Source organism: Humulus lupulus, chromosome 2 (assembly GCF_963169125.1).
Source record: "Humulus lupulus chromosome 2, drHumLupu1.1, whole genome shotgun sequence".
Lineage (NCBI taxonomy): Eukaryota > Viridiplantae > Streptophyta > Magnoliopsida > Rosales > Cannabaceae > Humulus > Humulus lupulus.
Window position 1 is genome coordinate 207,440,508 of NC_084794.1, and position 18,039 is coordinate 207,458,546.

At 37.0% G+C, this 18,039-nt stretch overlaps 1 non-coding gene across 1 annotated transcript; it reads right to left on the minus strand.

The window, feature by feature from the left end:
- Nucleotides 1-464: 464 nt before the first annotated feature.
- LOC133820291 (small nucleolar RNA R71) lies at nucleotides 465-570 on the minus strand. The gene has a single exon (XR_009886711.1). It is a non-coding gene; the product is annotated as a small nucleolar RNA R71 (small nucleolar RNA).
- Between the last annotated feature and the right edge of the window lie 17,469 nt (nucleotides 571-18,039).

Genomic DNA, 18,039 nt, shown 5'->3' on the forward strand with positions numbered 1-18,039 from the left:
TTCCAATACATCCATCATTCCTTCCGGAACTCCTTCCACCATTCCTGCTTCTCCACAAACCTTAGTTGATAATAATCCATTCGCAATTGCTCATAATGATGAAATCCAACCAAGAACTCTCAATGACAACCTCCATCCTACTTGCACTTCCACGCCTTCATCCATTATATTCTCTCCTAATATGCCCGCGTTAGACATTAAACCTGGCATGATTCAACTCTTGCCCACATTTTATGGAATGGAAAACGAAAGCCCATACTGCATATTATAGAATTTGAGGAGGAAGTAGCCACATTCTATAACCGAGTTGAAAATGTCAATTTTGTGCGACTAAAGTTCTTCCCTTTCTCCTTGAAGGACAAAGCCAAAAGCTGGTCATACTCTTTGAGACCTAGGTCTATTGAAACATGGGAGGAAATGATCAAATCTTTATTTCTGAAACACTTCCCTAGCCATAAGACCAACAGTGTAAAAGAAAATTTCTATATTTTCCCAAAAGGACAATGAAACATTCTATCAATTCTGGGAATGATTCAAGGATCTGTTGAATTAGTGCTTGCACCATGACTATGAGAACTGGCGTTTGGTCAGTTACTTCTATGAAGGTCTCACAAGTCGTGAGCACCAGTTTGTAGAAATTCTATGCAATGGTGAATTCCTCAAAAAAGAGCCAGATGATGCTCTTGAATATCTCAAAGAAACCGCAAAAAAAATCTCACACCTGGACTTGTCCAAGTGCTACTGATAGCACCAACCAACATAAACCATATGGGATCTATCAACTTCGAGAAGATGATAGTGTTAAGGCCCAACTTGAAGCTTTAAAAAAGCAGTTTGAGGTCTTAATGACGAAATATGGCCAAAAATCGCACATGATTGCTCAAACGAAACCACAAGAACCTTGCTTTGTTTGTGGATGGACGGAGCATTTAGCTAAGGAGTGCTTAGCTTTTAATGAAATGAGGGGGGTTTATGAGGAGCTATGCAATGCATTAGGGACGTATAACAAGCCATTCTCCCATACATACAACCTTGGTTGAAGAAACCACCCAAATTTCAATTGGAGAAATTCTAACCAAGCTCAATCATCTTGAGGCAAACAGAGAAATGAGCAACAAGTTCAACCATCAAAGGCGTATTCTGCACCTCAATATAATGCTTATCCACAATGAAATTCTCTCAAGAATACCCTTCATGCATTCATAGAGGAACAAACAAACAAAAATCGCCAAATGATGGAAGAAATCAAAGAAATGAAATTTCGATTCTCAAAATTGACTGAATCCTTGGCCATTCCAAAAAAAGGCGAACTTCCTTCCCAACCTAAATTCAATGTGCAAGGCCAACACATGGCCCAATCCTCAAATTCCAATGATACAAATGTTAAGGAAGTAAATGCCATTACAACTAGAAATGGTAAAATTTTGCAAGACCCATCCATAAAAACCACCTCTCCCAAAACTACTTCAAGCACTCCAAATAATATTCCTGTGAGTGCACCACCCAATGCTTCTGCAAAAGTTCCATTTCCTCAGGCGTTGAAACCTATTGGGAAAATTCTTGATAACCGAGTTGAAATCCTTGAGCACTTGACACAAGTGAAGATTAATCTTTCTTTTCTTCACATTATAAAATAAGTGTCGTCTTATGCCAAAATCATAAAGGATCCATGCACTGCAAAAAGGAAGAAACATGTCAAGAAGACTGCTTTCTTGACTAAGCAAGTAAGTGTGATGATTGAACAAAAGACACCACTGAAATACAAAGATCCTGGTTGTCCTACCATTTCTTGCCAAATTGGGACTCATGAAGTCAGTTAAGCCTTACTTGATCTTGACGCGAGTGTAAATCTCATGCCTTACTCTGTGTACTAGCAACTCTGTCTTGGAGAAATGAAGCCAACATCTGTTGTGCGATAGCTTGCTGATCGCTCCACCAAAAAGCCTAGGGGTATTGTTGAGGATGTTTTAGTTCAAATTAAAAAAATTCTATTGCCCCATGGACTTTCTTATTCTTGATACCCAATCTGTGGTAAACATAGAGTCAAAATTCATATTATCCTCGGAAGACAATTCTTTGCTACTGCAAATGCTTTAATCAATTGTCGAAATGGCCTAATGAAGATATTGTAAGGAACCGTTCCTAGTGCACAGCGGAAATTGCGGTAATGGTATAGAACAAAATAATTTCATATAAACAATCTTTATATGAGAATACTTTAATATGCAATATGTTAATCAATATATATAATATAAATATATAAAAATAATATGAAATGATTTACTACTTGTAGCCTATCAAGAATCCTTGAATCTTTTCGTATGTATTTTGATCTTCCTATCCATGCTTGAGTACTCACACCTAGATCTTCCAAGACGTTCTCTACACCTCAAGATGTGGGTGGGCACATAGAGAACAAGGATAAATTTTGTGAATCAAAATGTGACAGTCAGAATCCCCTAATCCGTAAGGGGAAAGACTGGGTAAAGCTGTGCAATCCCACACCGCTTGGGGAAGGTCAAGTGTGATGATTCTAAGACTGTGTAGGTATGGGACTACACAGTTGAAGATGACTTAAATGGATTGATGTGTACTACCTATGCCAACAAGATGCATCTTATTTTTGGTGGCCCATCACTTGAGAACTCCAAAGTTAAGCGTGCCTGACCTGGAGCCAATCTGATGATGGGTGACCTCCTGGGAAGTTTTCCCAGGAAGCGTGTGAGTGAGGAGAAAGCTCGCTGGAAAGACTCGTGTTGGTTTGTAGGGCCAGTTGTCATTCCAGGAAGCAGACATATTGACGTGGGGTGTTACAAAGCTTTGACTCATTACAATTGGTATTAGAGCAACGGTTCGTTCGCATGAAGTTCTCCTCAATACATACGCCCAAGCTCTGAATCTAACCGCCAAGTAAGTGTTTATGATTGTAGTTATTATGTTTATATGTATAGCTAACGATTTTATCCTTTATGTTTTCAGTTAAGAATTAAAGGAGCATTAACTCATGAGGATATCCGAGCCATTAAGGCCTTAAAAAGAATTAGAGAACCGAGAAACACCATAGGAGTACTAGAAAGAATCACTCGAAGACTACTTTTGTTCCACAGGGAGATAGGTCACCTCCAAGAATCTAAGCAGATCATGATGAGATCAATGGAGCAATACGTTTTAGTAATTACACTTTTTAGAGATTATCCTACTGTGATTGTAGCCTTAGAAGAAATTTGGGAGACGATAGATGATGAAGATGAATTGCCGGTAGCTATGAGATATTATTTTCTCATACTTAGGTTCACTTCAAAAACAGAATTTCAATTTACAAATGAGCAAAAACATAGAATTTTTACGAATCTTCCTCGAGGGCATTTTGAGGCACAAGACAATGATGACTATGAAAAGAATGATGACGATATGTTAGATGAAGGATCAGATGTAGAAGATCCCGATTTTTAGAATAGATTACTTTCCTTGTTTATTTTATTTATTTATTTGCATTGTGATTGTAAATAGTGAAAACTTTTTTTTTCCAAATTAATATCATTGTTATTTTGTTAACATGAATGAGTTTGATTTTCTTTTACAATCATAATAAATAATGACTAAGTTCGATGAGGGTGAATACAAATCAATGAACCGGGTTCTCTATATTGAGAGTTAGGGGGACATAGTAGTGGGAACGATTTTATTGATCCCAGGCCCCCCTCAATATGATTAACTTTGGAACAAAGATGATTTTCGAGCCTGAGAATTTACTCATATAGGATAATTAGAAACAGACTTAGAAAATGATAAAGATGGCCTATTTTTCTAAGTATAGAAACCCACTCTAATAATAAAGAAGGCTTATATATTTTTTTTCATAAGAAATCATAATTAATAGGTCTGAGTTATGTTTGTTTAGATTAAGTTTTTTCCTTAGAGCCTGTTATGACAAGTTCTAATATGTTTTCTTGACTATTAGAACTTTGTTGAAAATGTTGCTCAGAAGGTCTGCACGCACAAATACCGATGCCTCCAACGCTGCTCCTGAAAGCAATGAAGCCCCTCCAGTTCGGAGAAGAGGAGCGCATGCTACCACTACTGCTGCTACTCAAAGTGCGCCACCGCCGCCAGTGGACATCACTGCAGAAATTGTCTGGCTACGACAACAAGTGGAAGAGCTACTACAACGACAATAGACTCAGTCGCATCCTCAACATAGCAACAATAATAGGCAGAAGATAAAGCATCCGGATAGTAAGCAGGCCAATGGTGACAAAAGAACGCAAGCAAGTGATAGGCCAGGTTATATAGAATACCCGCAGTGCTCCAAATGCCAAAAGAAACATCTTGAGGAGTGTCATGCAAATACCAAGGAATGCTACTCCTGTGGTCAGGAAGGACACCAGAAGAGAGACTGTCCCCAGCTCAAGCCAAAGGAGAAGAGGGATAATACGATGGTTCCAGAACAAAGTCTTTGCCTTGACCCAGGGAGGAGCCCATGCTAGTAACAAGCAGTTACAGGTCAGATTCCTATCCTCAATAGTATATGTTCTACTATCGCTTAATTTGGGAACGACATACTCATATATCTCATTAGGAATGATAGCGAAATTAGACAAACCTTGTAGAACTAGGTTTGTGACATAGTTGTCCTTGGGTAAAGTAGTTCTATCATCACGGATAGTACGAGGCATACTGATCAGGATTGAGGATGTAGAACTAGACGAAGACCTAATAGAATTGAAGATCAAAGACTTCGACGTGATACTAGGCATGGACTGGTTAGCAAGGCATGGCACAACCATCGACTGCAAATGCAAGAAAGTGACGTTCGAGACTCCTGACGGCCAGAGACTATGCTTCATGGGACAAGTTTCAGGACTACGCACATCGGTAATATCATCTCTCAAAGCTCAAAGGATGATATAAAAAGGATGTCAAGCATACTTAGCCAGCGTCACTGATGTGGTAAAGGAAACACCACTAAAAGTTGAAGACGTCCGCATTATAAGAGAATTCCTATAAGTATTTCCCGATGATTTACCAGGGTTGCCGCCGACTCGGGAAATTGACTTAACGATCGAATTAGTACCGGGCACCGAGCCTATCTCCAAGGCACCATACCGGATGGCACCTACCAAACTCAAGGAGTTAAATACGCAGCTACAAGAACTCCTAAACTTGGGTTTCATTAGACCGAGCCATTCGCCATGGGGAGCATCGGTTCTATTTGTGAAGAAAAAGGACGGAAGCATGCGGATGTGCATAGATTACCGCGAGTTGAATAAGGTGACGATTCAGAAAAAGTAACCACTACCCCGGATTGACGATTTGTTTGATCAATTTCGAGGCATGACCATATTCTCAAAGATTGATCTACGATCCGGGTATCTCCAGCTCAGGGTACGGGAAGAGGACATTCCTAAGACAGCTTTTAGAACTCGTTATGGGCATTACGAGTTCTTAGTTATGTCTTTTGGTCTTACCAACACTCCAGCTGTGTTTATGGATTTAATGAATAGGGTCTTTAAGGATTACTTGGATAAATTCGTCGTAGTACTCATCGACGACATCTTGGTGTACTCAAAGGACGAAGTCGAGCACGAGGAACACTTAAGGTTGATCTTATTATGACTAAAGGAGTATCAACTTTACGCCAAGTTCAAGAAGTGCGAATTTTTGCTTTCACAAGTAGCATTCCTCGGACACATTGTATCCAAGGATAGAATTGCAGTAGACCCCTCCAAGGTAGAGGCTATGAAGGATTGGCCCAGACCAAAGAACACGTTAGAAGTAAGAAGCTTTCTAGGATTAGCAGGTTATTATCGGAGGTTTATAGAGGGATTTTCTAATATAACCACTCTGCTCACTAACTTGACCCGAAAACAGCAAAGATTAAACTTGATTGATAAGTGTGAAGAAAGCTTCCAGTTGCTCAAAGTTAAGATGTGCTCAGCACCAGTACTTTGCGTACTGACACCCAACGATAAGTTTGTAGTCTACTATGATGCGTCGAATCAAGGGTTGGGTTGTGTGCTGATGCAGAATGATAAGGTGATAGCCTATGCCTCAAGGCAGCTGAAGGAGTACGAGCAACGCTATCCAACTCACGCTATGGAGTTAGTGGTGGTCTTTGCATTGAAAATCTAGCGCCATTATCTTTACGAAGAACGGTGTGAGATTTATACGGACACAAAAATCTTAAAGTACTTCTTCACTCAGAAAGAGCTCAACATTAGGAAGCGCAGGTAGTTAGAGCTAGTAAAGGATTATGACTGTGAAATCCTATACCACCCGGGAATGGAAAATGTAGTTGTTGATGCGCTAAGTAGGAAGAGTTATGGAAGTATAGCAGCACTAGCCAAAATAGAAAAGCCACTACAGCAGGAGCTGATCAATGCTGGAATAGAAGTAGTCATCGGTAAGCTGGCTAATTTGTCTATCCAGTCAAATCTGTTAGAAGATATACGGATTGGGCAAGGGCATGATGACACATTAGTGGCACATATGGATGCAGTTAGAGAAGGTAAGGCCACAGATTTCTCAATATCAGGTCAAGGATTATTGAGATATAAGGATCGGGTATGCGTGCCAAATGATCAAAGGATTAAGATGACAATTCTAGAAGAAACACACAGTACCCCATACTCAGTTCACCCAGGGTCGACCAATGTGACTCACGACATCAAGGCAATATATTGGTGGCCAGGGATGAATAAGGACATAGAAAAATTTGTGTCTAAATGCTTAATATGCCAGTAAGTGAAAGCAGAACATCAGCGGCCTGCAGGCTTATTACAACCACTTAGCATACCAGAATGGAAATGGGACGATATAGCTATGGACTTCGTGACAGGTTTGTTATGAACAAGTAAGCAGCATGATTCAGCTTGGGTAGTCATAGATAGACTAACCAAGTTAGCTCATTTCCTGCCTGTTAAGACTTCATACACAGCGGATCAATACGCAGACATCTATGTCTAAGAGATAGTACGGTTGCATGGAATCCCCAAGACAATAGTATCAGATAGAGGATCGATGTTCACATCGAGATTTTGGGGAAGCTTACAGCAAGCCATGAGTACCAAGTTAAGTCTTAGTACAGCTTTTCATCCTCAGACAGATGGTTAGTCCGAGTGCACCATACAGATTTTAGAAGATATGTTGCGCGCTTGTGTACTTGAATTTGGAGGATCATGGAATAAGTATTTGCCGCTGATAGAGTTCTCCTACAACAATAGCTACCAGTCAACGATCGGGATGGCACCTTATGAGTTACTTTATGGAAGAAGGTGCCGATCACCATTACATTGGGACAAAGTAGGAGAAAGGCAGCTCCTTGGTCCCGAAGCTGTTATAAAAGCTCAAGAAGCAGTAGCACTAATTAGAAAGTGTATGCTTACTGCTCAAAGTCGTCAGAAAAGTTATGCGAATGCCAAGCGACGTGATGTGGAATTCAAGGTCGGAGATCAAGTCTTCCTGAAGATATCTCCTACGAAAGGTGTGAAGCGATTTGGGAAGAAAGGCAAGCTTAGTCCCCGTTTTATAGGTCCTTTTGAGATATTGGAAAAAGTGGGAGCAGTTGCATATAGATTAGCCTTACCGCCAGCTATAGCAGATAGTCATAATGTGTTCCACATCTCAATGCTGCGTAAATATGTGTTAGACCCATCTCACGTACTCAAGTACGATACAATAGCACTCCAGAAAGACTTGAGTTACGAGGAACGACCAGTTAGCATCCTAGATAGAGGGATGAAGCAGTTACGGTCCAAGAGTATTCCGATAGTCAAAGTCCTATGGAGTAATAGTTCTAAATGGGAGGCAACGTGGGAGTTGGAGGAAGACATGCAAGCCCGGTATCCGAAATTGTTTGGTAAGTAAATTTCGGGGGCGAAATTCTTTTTAGTATGGGAGAATTTTAGAGTCCCAGAACTTTACTTAGCTAGTTAGATAGTAGTAGTAGTAGTAGTAGTAGTAGTAGTAGTAGTAGTAGTAGTAGTAGTAATAGCTAGTACTAGTTATAGTATGTTTATTACTGTGGATTTTGGTTCAATCCGGGACTTAGTTGAACACTCGTAGCAACACTTATAGATTTTATAAGTTTAACCTATAGTTTAAGAATATTGATTATAACCTAAGGTTTGATTAATATAGTTGATCATGAAGATGATATTTATTATACTATAAAGTTTAGATAGAACTAATAAGATCATGACACTTGTCGTGTGCATGTTTATTGAGAAATTAAGCATTTTTTATGAATAGTTTTATAAGAGAAATATTTGAGAACCCCAGAACCTGCCAGCAGCTTTAAAATCGTATTAGAACTCAGTCAAAGTTGTTTACCCAATTCAAATTAAGCTGAAAAAGTCAATTATGTGTATAATATTTCAACGTATGTCGATATATCGCAGCTCTAGGGGCGATATATCGCCACTCGGGGAATACGAAAAACACGTAACTTCGCACGAACGTTTCGACAAGCCTTGGGAATATAAGCACATGCGATATATCGCCTACCATGGGCGATATATCGGCTCTAGGGCAAGATTTTTGAATAATTTTGAAACCGAGCTCAATTTAACCCATAACCTCTTAGCAAGCTTCTGAATCATTTTTACCGAGTCTTAAGCCTCCGCTAAACGAATATTCAAATGTTTTTCAATTAAATAGTCATTATTTTATTCAAGCTAAAAGAAGATCTTTTCATTCTTGAACTCTATAAATAGGACCTAGTACCCATCCATTTCTTTCATTCTTCAAGCTGAGTTCAGAGCCTTCAAGTAGCTACGTTTACTTTAGAGTGTTAAACACTTGGGTTGGGGTTATAATCTTTATCATCTTAAGCTTATTAAACACTTGGGAAGTAAAGTTAATAGTGTGCTTTTCGATATCGAGGTGTAGTTTGGTTATAGTGCATTCAATGGTATTCCTATTCCTAGATCATTTCTGTATGTTTCATTAGTTCTTATAGCTTTTCTCTACTCAAATCCTAACTCGTTGTTTTCCATTCTTGGTTAGGCATCTAAGTACTTGAGGTTTCTTGTCGGTAAGTATCTTCTCGGTGCTTTAGTTCATTCCTTTTCATCTCTTTTCTTTTAGAAATACTCACCTCTTTCGTGTTGGTTTTAGGAGTGTTCTGAAATTCCGTCCTTGTTCTCACATCCAGGTATTGGTAAGGAAAATAGGATAGTTTCTATATGTTTATGTGTTATGTTTATGTATAATATGTTATGATAATTTTATGTTATGTTATGTTATGTTATGCATTTTTTATGTATCTAGGGCTCATAGTTGCTTAGTTAGCAAGCCCTATGCTTATCATTTTCATGTTTAGAGTTATGATTTACCCTACCTCAAATATTAGACAGGGGATCCAGATGGGTTATCATATACTACCATGTGATTTACCCTACCTCAAATATTAGAAAGGGGATCTAGATGGGTTATCATATACTACCATGTGATCTAACCTACCTCAAATATTAGACAGGGGACATAGATGGTTTATCACATGTCATAATGGCCATTAATAGTGTAGTCTTTTGTGGTATGCGTTATTATAGTCATATGTTTATATGTTATATGTTTATGTTTATGTTTTTAGTAGATTTTCCTTGCTGGGAATTAGGCTCTTCCTTTATTTTATATGTGCAGAAAAATAGTTATGGTGGTAGAAAGATTCTTGGCAACTTGGGATTGTGTATTGAGGAAGAATGGAGTCGATGGACTGCGTGAGTGATTTGAGGACGAAGTTGTTTTTAGTCTTTTTAAATTATGATTTTCTATGTATTCTTCGCACTTTTTTTTGTAACAAATTTATTTAATAATTAAGTTATGTTTTATTTTCAAACAATGGGATCCCATACCCCGCATTTAAGTATTTCAACATTTACTTTATAGTTTTTTTAATAAAGTTATGAATGTTTCATATGTATGTTTTCTTAAGAATAGTGTCTATGAATAGTAGTTTTAATGGTCCAAAGTCTTAGAATTAGTTGGGTCATTACACAAAAGTATTCTCAACACATGAGACTTTTGATTCTAGGCTAGAGAAAATAGGTTTTTCTTTCTTGTGAAAAAGAAGATAGTTTTTCTTCTTGTACAAAAAAAAAAAAAAAAACTGTCAAAAACTTGTTCTTTCTATTTTCTATCAAATAGAATATATAGACATTATTACCATAATAATAGTAATAAAGAAAAATCAATCACTTTTTATAATAATAATGGTGATAGACAAAAAACTAACATTCCATTTAAAATCCCTTTTTAAAATGTTTAATTAATAAATTAAAAAATAAAAATGAAAAACCAATATCAGATAACATCTGATGTGCCACACGCATAGAGTAGTCCAAGCCCTATGCGTGTGGCCTATCTCTGAAAAATGAGATTTTGATTTTTCATGTGCTTTTATTTTTAATTAATTAATAATTAGATATTCAAATAAGGTATCATCTTTTTAAGGAAAAAGATAACAACTTAAATTTCAAAATTCAAAATTTGAATTTCCATCATCATCTTATTATTAATTAAATGGATATAATAATCAAAAATAATTTTGACTATCCATATTTATTTATTCACACTTAAATAAAATAATTAATTAAAATAAATTTCTTTTATTTCTACACAATTTCAAAATTGCACAAATGCAATAATAAATTGTGCAACTTCAATTATCACATAATTGCACATTTATCCCGAAGAATAAATATTCTCTCAAATAGCTCATTTACACTTTAACCCTTGTATCAACTCTTCCCTTGATTAGTGTTGATAGAGTCGCCCCGGGGACCTATGGACCAATAATTCCAAGCTCCAATAAATTAAAGATTATTAACCAAAACTCTTTGAGTCAATAATCATATTTATTCATCTCATGATTATTTTACTATAAATATGAGACTAAACTCTTGAGAATTAAAGACATATATTTACTGAGTACTTTATTGTAATTACAAAGTATCCATTGATATAATCATTATTAGGAATTGTGCCCTGAAAGCATATGTAATAGACATTGTTTTTAAGAAATAAATAAATAAACTAAATTTTTTATGCATATTTTATGAACTATATTATTCTGTGATAATATTAAGTAAATATCAGAAAAATTCTTAAGTTCATATATGTGATCTCAACCACATATTGGTACGGGAGGATTGTGTTTGAGATAAATGAACTTGAATAGTTCGCAGTAAAATAAAGTTATGGAATCTTTAGATTAATTACTGCAAGTACAGTCTACTAGTATTATGAATACAAGTGATCTAGATCCGGATTACTAGTGTAGTAGGATACTTTAGTGAAGATGCTTTATATATTAGAGGATATATAGAACTGGACCAGATATGTTTATTAATACTTAGTCAAATACTGTTCGAAGTATTAATTAAATATATCAATTGATGATCATATACAAATAGATCTTAATCATGAAGTTACTATGAACTCATGTTTATGTTATATGAGTTCTTTGATTCACTCATCAGGGTTTGTCAGAATGATCAGGCTATAAACTTTTGTTTTGGGAACTCATTAATGTAAATGGTTGGGGACATGGTATACAGATAAGGAATCTATACCTTCTCGTAAGAGATTGAATAATGATTCTCTTAAGGGTTGACTTTTTGGACTAAAAGATTATTGAGCTCAAATTCATAATTTAGTTATGAATTAACCTTCACTAGTAAAGTCAATGGTACTTAAGGAAACAATATATAATTTAAAGGGTAAAACGGGAATTCTATTTCCGGTTAATTATGAACCATTAATAGAGGTCTAATTTGTATATAATGATTATATCAATGGACACTTTATTGTTATAAAGTACTCAATAAATGAAATGTCTATAATTACAATAGTGCACTCTCATATTTATAGTGGAGTAATCATGAGATTAATAAATTAAGATTATTTAATTAAAGAGTTTAATTAATAATCACAAATTTATTGGAGCTTGGAATTATAGGTCCATAGGTCCCCACAATGGCTCTATCAACACTATTCAAGGCAAGAGTTGATATAAAAAGTAAAACGGTAAAAAAACATATTTAAGAAGAAATTTGTTCTTCGGGCCAAATATGCAATTATGTGATAATAGTGATTAATTAATTAATTATAAAATAGTTGTAATTATCAAAATTAATTATTGTATAATTTTTGAAATTATAATAAAATAAATATCAAAATTTTGAAATTGTTATTTAATTAAAATTGGTTTTAATTAATTAGTAGAATTAATTAAATATCTTTATTTGAGTGGGAGATAATAATCTGATAAGTTCAAATTGGATTTGAATTTAAAAGATTAATATTTATTCAAATAATTAATTATATGTGATCATTTTTAAAAATATATAATAGATTCTATTATCCCAAAAATTTGAAAAGAATGACGTGGCAGTAAAATTGGCACATGGCATGAGTTAGTGAGGTGATCTGGCTTAGCAATGGCCCAATATATCAGTTAAGAAATTGGACAGATAGTCAAGCCAAATACACCCGACCGAAGAGAATATTTGGTCTGGGGGTTGCTTGGCTCAGACCCCAGTTTGAAGACCCTAATAATTGATTTGAAGCCAAGTCCAAGAAGATTGAAGGAGAGATTTGGATTTTGGTTCAAGGGATAAAAGCAATAGGTCCGATCGGACCTAAGCTTAGGGGACCTCTTGATATTTTGGCTCGAACGTGTCCAAAGAGAATGACTAAGGCTTAAGTTTTAGTCAAGGGGAAAGCCACATAATGGCCGATCGGGTGTGCCATGGAAGAGGTAGGCTTGGGCTTGAACGAGGTGAGGAGGAGGAGGAAAGTAGGCTCGAACCACCTTGGTCCGAGGAGAAGAGTACAAGGTCCGATCGGACCTTGGTTGAAAGAGAGAGGCTCGGACCACCTTGGTCCGAGGAGAAGGGCAGCATGTCCGATCGGACATGCCCATGGGAGAGGAGCCTTTGGACCATTTTGGTCCGAGGAGATGGCATGAAGAGATGGCTCGGACCACCTTGGTCCGAGGAGGAGAGTACAAGGTCCGATCGGACCTTGATTGAAGGAAATGGGCTCGGGCTTGACCAAGGTGAGATGCCAAAGAGGGTGGTTCGAACCACCTTAAGCCAAGGAGAAAACCATTGTGTCCGATCGGACACAATGAAGGAGTATACCTCGGACTTGCCCGAGGTAAGGAGCAAAGGAAGTGGCCTCGGACCACCTTGGTCCGAGGAGAGCTAAACTTACATGACCTTTGGTCCGAGGAGAGCCATGCACATACCACCTTTGACCCACGAAAAGCTTGAAGGAGTAATCAACATGCATGTGAGACTACGTCAAACTTCCCGAAACGACTTCAGTGAGAATTGGTCTAAGCATCTGGGAATCTCTCATTCCTCACTCGAATTTAGGATCAGTTGTATTTCAAACATTTATTTTGTAATATAAATATAAGGTGAATAATAAAATATCCCTATCTAAAGGGGATATCAGTTGAGAATCTCAGGTCTATAAATAGAGGGTTGGGAGGATCATAAAAGGACTTATTTTTGGCAAATTGAGAGTTAATCTGTGTTCTAGAGAGAGAAAGTGTGATTTTCCTGAGAGAACCCTTTTTTGTATTCTGGAATATTTGCACTGAAGAAACTCAGTTGACACTGGTTCATCTGATCTTGAGTGTGAATACAGTAATAAAATCTCTAAGTGGATTAGGCTATTACCGATTATCGGGGCTGAACCACTATAAAATCTCGTGTTATTTACTTTCATTGATAAAAACTGTCTGTTGTCGTTTATAATTCTCTTAAAAGCTTGTCGTATTTGACGTTCTTACGTCGTTTGCTAAAATCACAGTCAACAGATTCAAATTTGAATTAATTATCATGTTGTTGGATTTTATCTAATAAGGTAGTTTGAATAAATAATTAAATAATAGTTGAGAAAATAAATATCCTTATTTTATAGGGTACTGCACGACACACACAGTCCCTGGACTGTGTGTGGCGTGCCGCTATAGAAATCAGGGATGGATTTTTCCCTTTTATTTATTTAATTAATTAATTAAAGAAAAATTCAAAAAGTTAGTTTTGATATTTTCATTAATAAGATAATTAATTAATTAAAAGATAAATTGTAATTGGTTACATATATATATTTTTAAATTTAAATATTTTCTATTTAAGTTAGACTTATCAGAAGAAGAAAAAAAACGAGATACTGAATTTATTCGCTCTAAGAAAAGAACGATACTTTCCATCTCTCCCTGAAAAAGATACAGAACCAATCTCAGGCCTATTCACTTGATCTCATGTGTTGAGTACATCAAGTTGAATTAGAAATATATCATCCTTTATTCTCTAAGTGCCCACACACTTCTTGAGGTGTAGAGAACGTTGTGGGAGATCTTGATGTGAGTACCTGGGAGCAACTTGGATAGGAAGATCGTTTATTTTACAAAAAGATAGCAAGGACGCTTGATAGGCATCAAGAGGTATGTTCTTTATTCTTTTCTTGTTTATGATTAATGTATTTCTATTAATGGATCCACATATTTAAAAGTAGTTTAAATATGTTACAAAATTTTTGTTGTACACTGGGCCAACCTATCACTATTCCGCTGCGTATTAGGAAACTCATTCCTAACAATCATTACATACAAATTAATTCTCTATTGATGATTCATAATTAAATGGGAATCAAATTACCATTTTACCATGAAGGTTAATTCATAATCTGATTGTGAATTTGACGTCAATAACCTTTTCAGTTCTAAAAGCCAACCCAAAAGGGAATCATCATTCAATCTATAAGAAAGTATAGATCATTGAGTCCCCAAAGCAATTGTTCTTAGCATGATCATTACTACAAACTGTAACGCATGAATCAAAGGATCAAGTAACAAATAAAGGAGTTCATAGTTACTTCAGGATTAAAATCATTTTGTATATGATCATCAGTTGATGTGTTTTATAATACTACGGAATGATATTTAAACAAGTATTAATAAATCACATTTGGTCTAGTTCTACATACTCTCAGCATGAAAAGTACCTCCACTAAAGTGTCCTACTATACTAGTAACCCGGATCTAGGTCACATGTATTCATAATACTAGTGGACCGTACTAGCAGTAATTAATCTAAAGATTCCATAACTTTATTTTACTGCAAACTATTTAAGTTCATTATCTCAATCTCGATCCTCTCATACCAATATGAGATTGGGACAACATAGATTAACTTGAGAATTTTCTTATTTTTACTTAATATTATTATAAATAATTTAGTACATAAGCTACATACATACAATAATTCAATTCATTTATTTATTTCATTAAAATCATTGTCTACTACAATTGCTTTTAAAGCACAATTCCCAACAGATATCGTTTGGAAATATGACTCTTGAAGTCAATATCTTCCGCATCGAGAAACAACCCCGAGAAGATGATGAATGTTATCAAACATTCATGATTGACACTTTAATTCCCAAGGAGGTTCAATTGTGCAACAACTTCGATAATGTTGATGAACTCCTCCTTTTGTCTAACAATGAAAGTCCCAGTTCTATTGAGTCTACTCTTGCAATATCAAATCACATAGACTCACGCAATAAAGGGACTAAGTTTTGGCAACCTCGCTTTGAAGAGCTACCTCAAGAGAGGGCTCAGCCAAAAACTTCAGCTGAAGAGGTTCCAATTGTTCAATTGACCCAACTTCTTGAGGGTTTCAAACATGTGTTCTTGGGAGATAGTTAAACCTTTCCATTTATCATCTCGTCCAACCTTCAAAATTCTCAAGAATTGCAGTTACTCGAGCTACTGCAAATGCATAAATCTGCGATAGGTTGGATTCTTGCTGATATCAAAGGCATTAGCCCTTTAATTTGCTTCTATCGAATCAATTTGGAGGACGAGGCTATCCTTCGCAGAGACCCGGAAAGGAGACTGAACCCCACAATGAAAGAAGTTGTAAAAAATGAAGTTTTGAAATTGCTAGATGCTGGTATTATTTACTCAATAGCTGATAGCAAATGGGTTAGTCCAACTCAAGTCATGCCAAAGAAATCTAGTGTCACTATGGTCCAAAACAAAAAAAGGGTCATTGTCCCCACAAAAATTGTGACAGGGTGGCACATGTGCATTGATTATCGAAAATTAAATGTCACATCCCACAAAGTTCATTTTCTACTCCCATTCATAGATCAAATCCATGAATGTGTAGATGGTCATCCATTCTATTTCTTTCTTGATGGCTATTCTGGCTATTTTCAAATTCAGAATGCAATGGAGGATCAAGATAAGACCACTTTCACTTGTCCCCTTGGCACTTTTTCTTTCACTTGTCCCGCCCATTTTCGAAGTTGAAATTTTTTTTAGAAAAAACTTTTCACATTTACTTTTTGATCCATTTTCCAACCTGCTCGTATGTTTGTTGTGTTTTTCTTAGGATGTTGCTACTCGTATAAGAGCTTAACTTTTATCCACGAGTGGCATTATCCTTATTTTTCTTTTTGTTCTTTTTTCTCTATTGGTTGTAGATTCTCACTTCCCCGTTATCATTCTCAAATATTCATGCATGATCCCTTGGGAGGTGAGAAACCAATAGACAACGATCACCTTGCTCTGCTGTTTGAGGATCAGGAACAACCTTCTCTACCCTTTCCAGAGCCTTTGGCACCACCCCTAATTCCTACAACAAACCTTCCTCAAAATTCTCCAAAAAAACAACCAAACATGGGTCGTGCAAACATACTGCCCATAAAAAAGGAAAAATCACGGACTCACCTATCAGGCAGCCAGCAGCTAATACTGAGGGTCCTTCAAATGACCCTCAACCCTTGAGGGTGGCACCACCAGAGATCCAACCAAAATTCCATCCACATGAAGACCCACGAGCATAGGTACCCTGATACATAGTCCTTCCAATCATCATATCGACCAGGATGGTGGCAAAGTATCCCAAGAAGTACGGACTTCCTGAGATTACTCTATACAAGCCTACACCCGACCAGAGGGAAAACGTGCCCGGGGGCACCTTTAGCGCCTGGTCGAGCCAACACATAGAAGCAGGGAATATTCTGCCCTTGCATGACTTCTTCCAAGAGGTAGCCAATTATTTTGAGGTCGCCCTATTTCAAATAACCCCCGATGGATATAGAGTACTTTCGACACTCTATATCTTGTACAACCATAAAAAGTGGACTGTGCCCACCCCTCACAAGATCAATTACTTGTTCGATCTCAAATCCAACCCCAACCAAAGTAACACGGGGTTCTTCCATTTTTATCACCAGGAATCTGGTCGCACATTCCTGAGTGATATAACCTATGAATCCAATGTGGGGAAGTACTTCCAAGAGTACTTCCTCACAACCGACCTAGTCGCAGATAACATGGCCTTCACACGAGGAGGTAAACTCTTTAGTCTCTATTCGACATTCTTCTAGTCGATTTTTATTTTTTCTATCCTTAGTCAGTTTATACTGTGTCTTGGTCCATGGTATCGACAAGAACCCACTCCAAAAATGGAGATAAGGGCTGCAGCCCTAGCTAGCATGATGCATATAGATAAAATCGTCAAGGAGCTGGTCATGGAACATAATTTGAGGCTAGTCGGCCTTTTAGAGCCTCACCAAAGGTGAGGGAATCGACCGCGGGGAGTGCCACCGGAGATGATACTAAGGAACAAGAAAACCTCGATCAGTAACAAGATGTGTCACAACCCCCAAGGCGTCACCCAACGGGAGTGACCATTCAAGAGCCCGACCTCAATGCCCGACCAGCTAATATCCCTCCCCAACATGGGGGGGGGGGGGGGGGGGGGGGAACAAAAATTGCATGAATATGCTGGTCCTACATTTGAATAATCCAACGAGAATGGTACAAAATTTTCACTCTTAGATACATTTCCCAACCCTTATCATCTATTCGACAGGGACGATAACTTTAAATTTCCGACCAGTAGTTTTAGCTTGGACTTCTTCGAGGCAGATAGTGATTGTAGCTGCAATTCCTTAGATAATGTAGCGACCAGTAATTATAGTTCGGGTATAGTACTTAGAATTTCT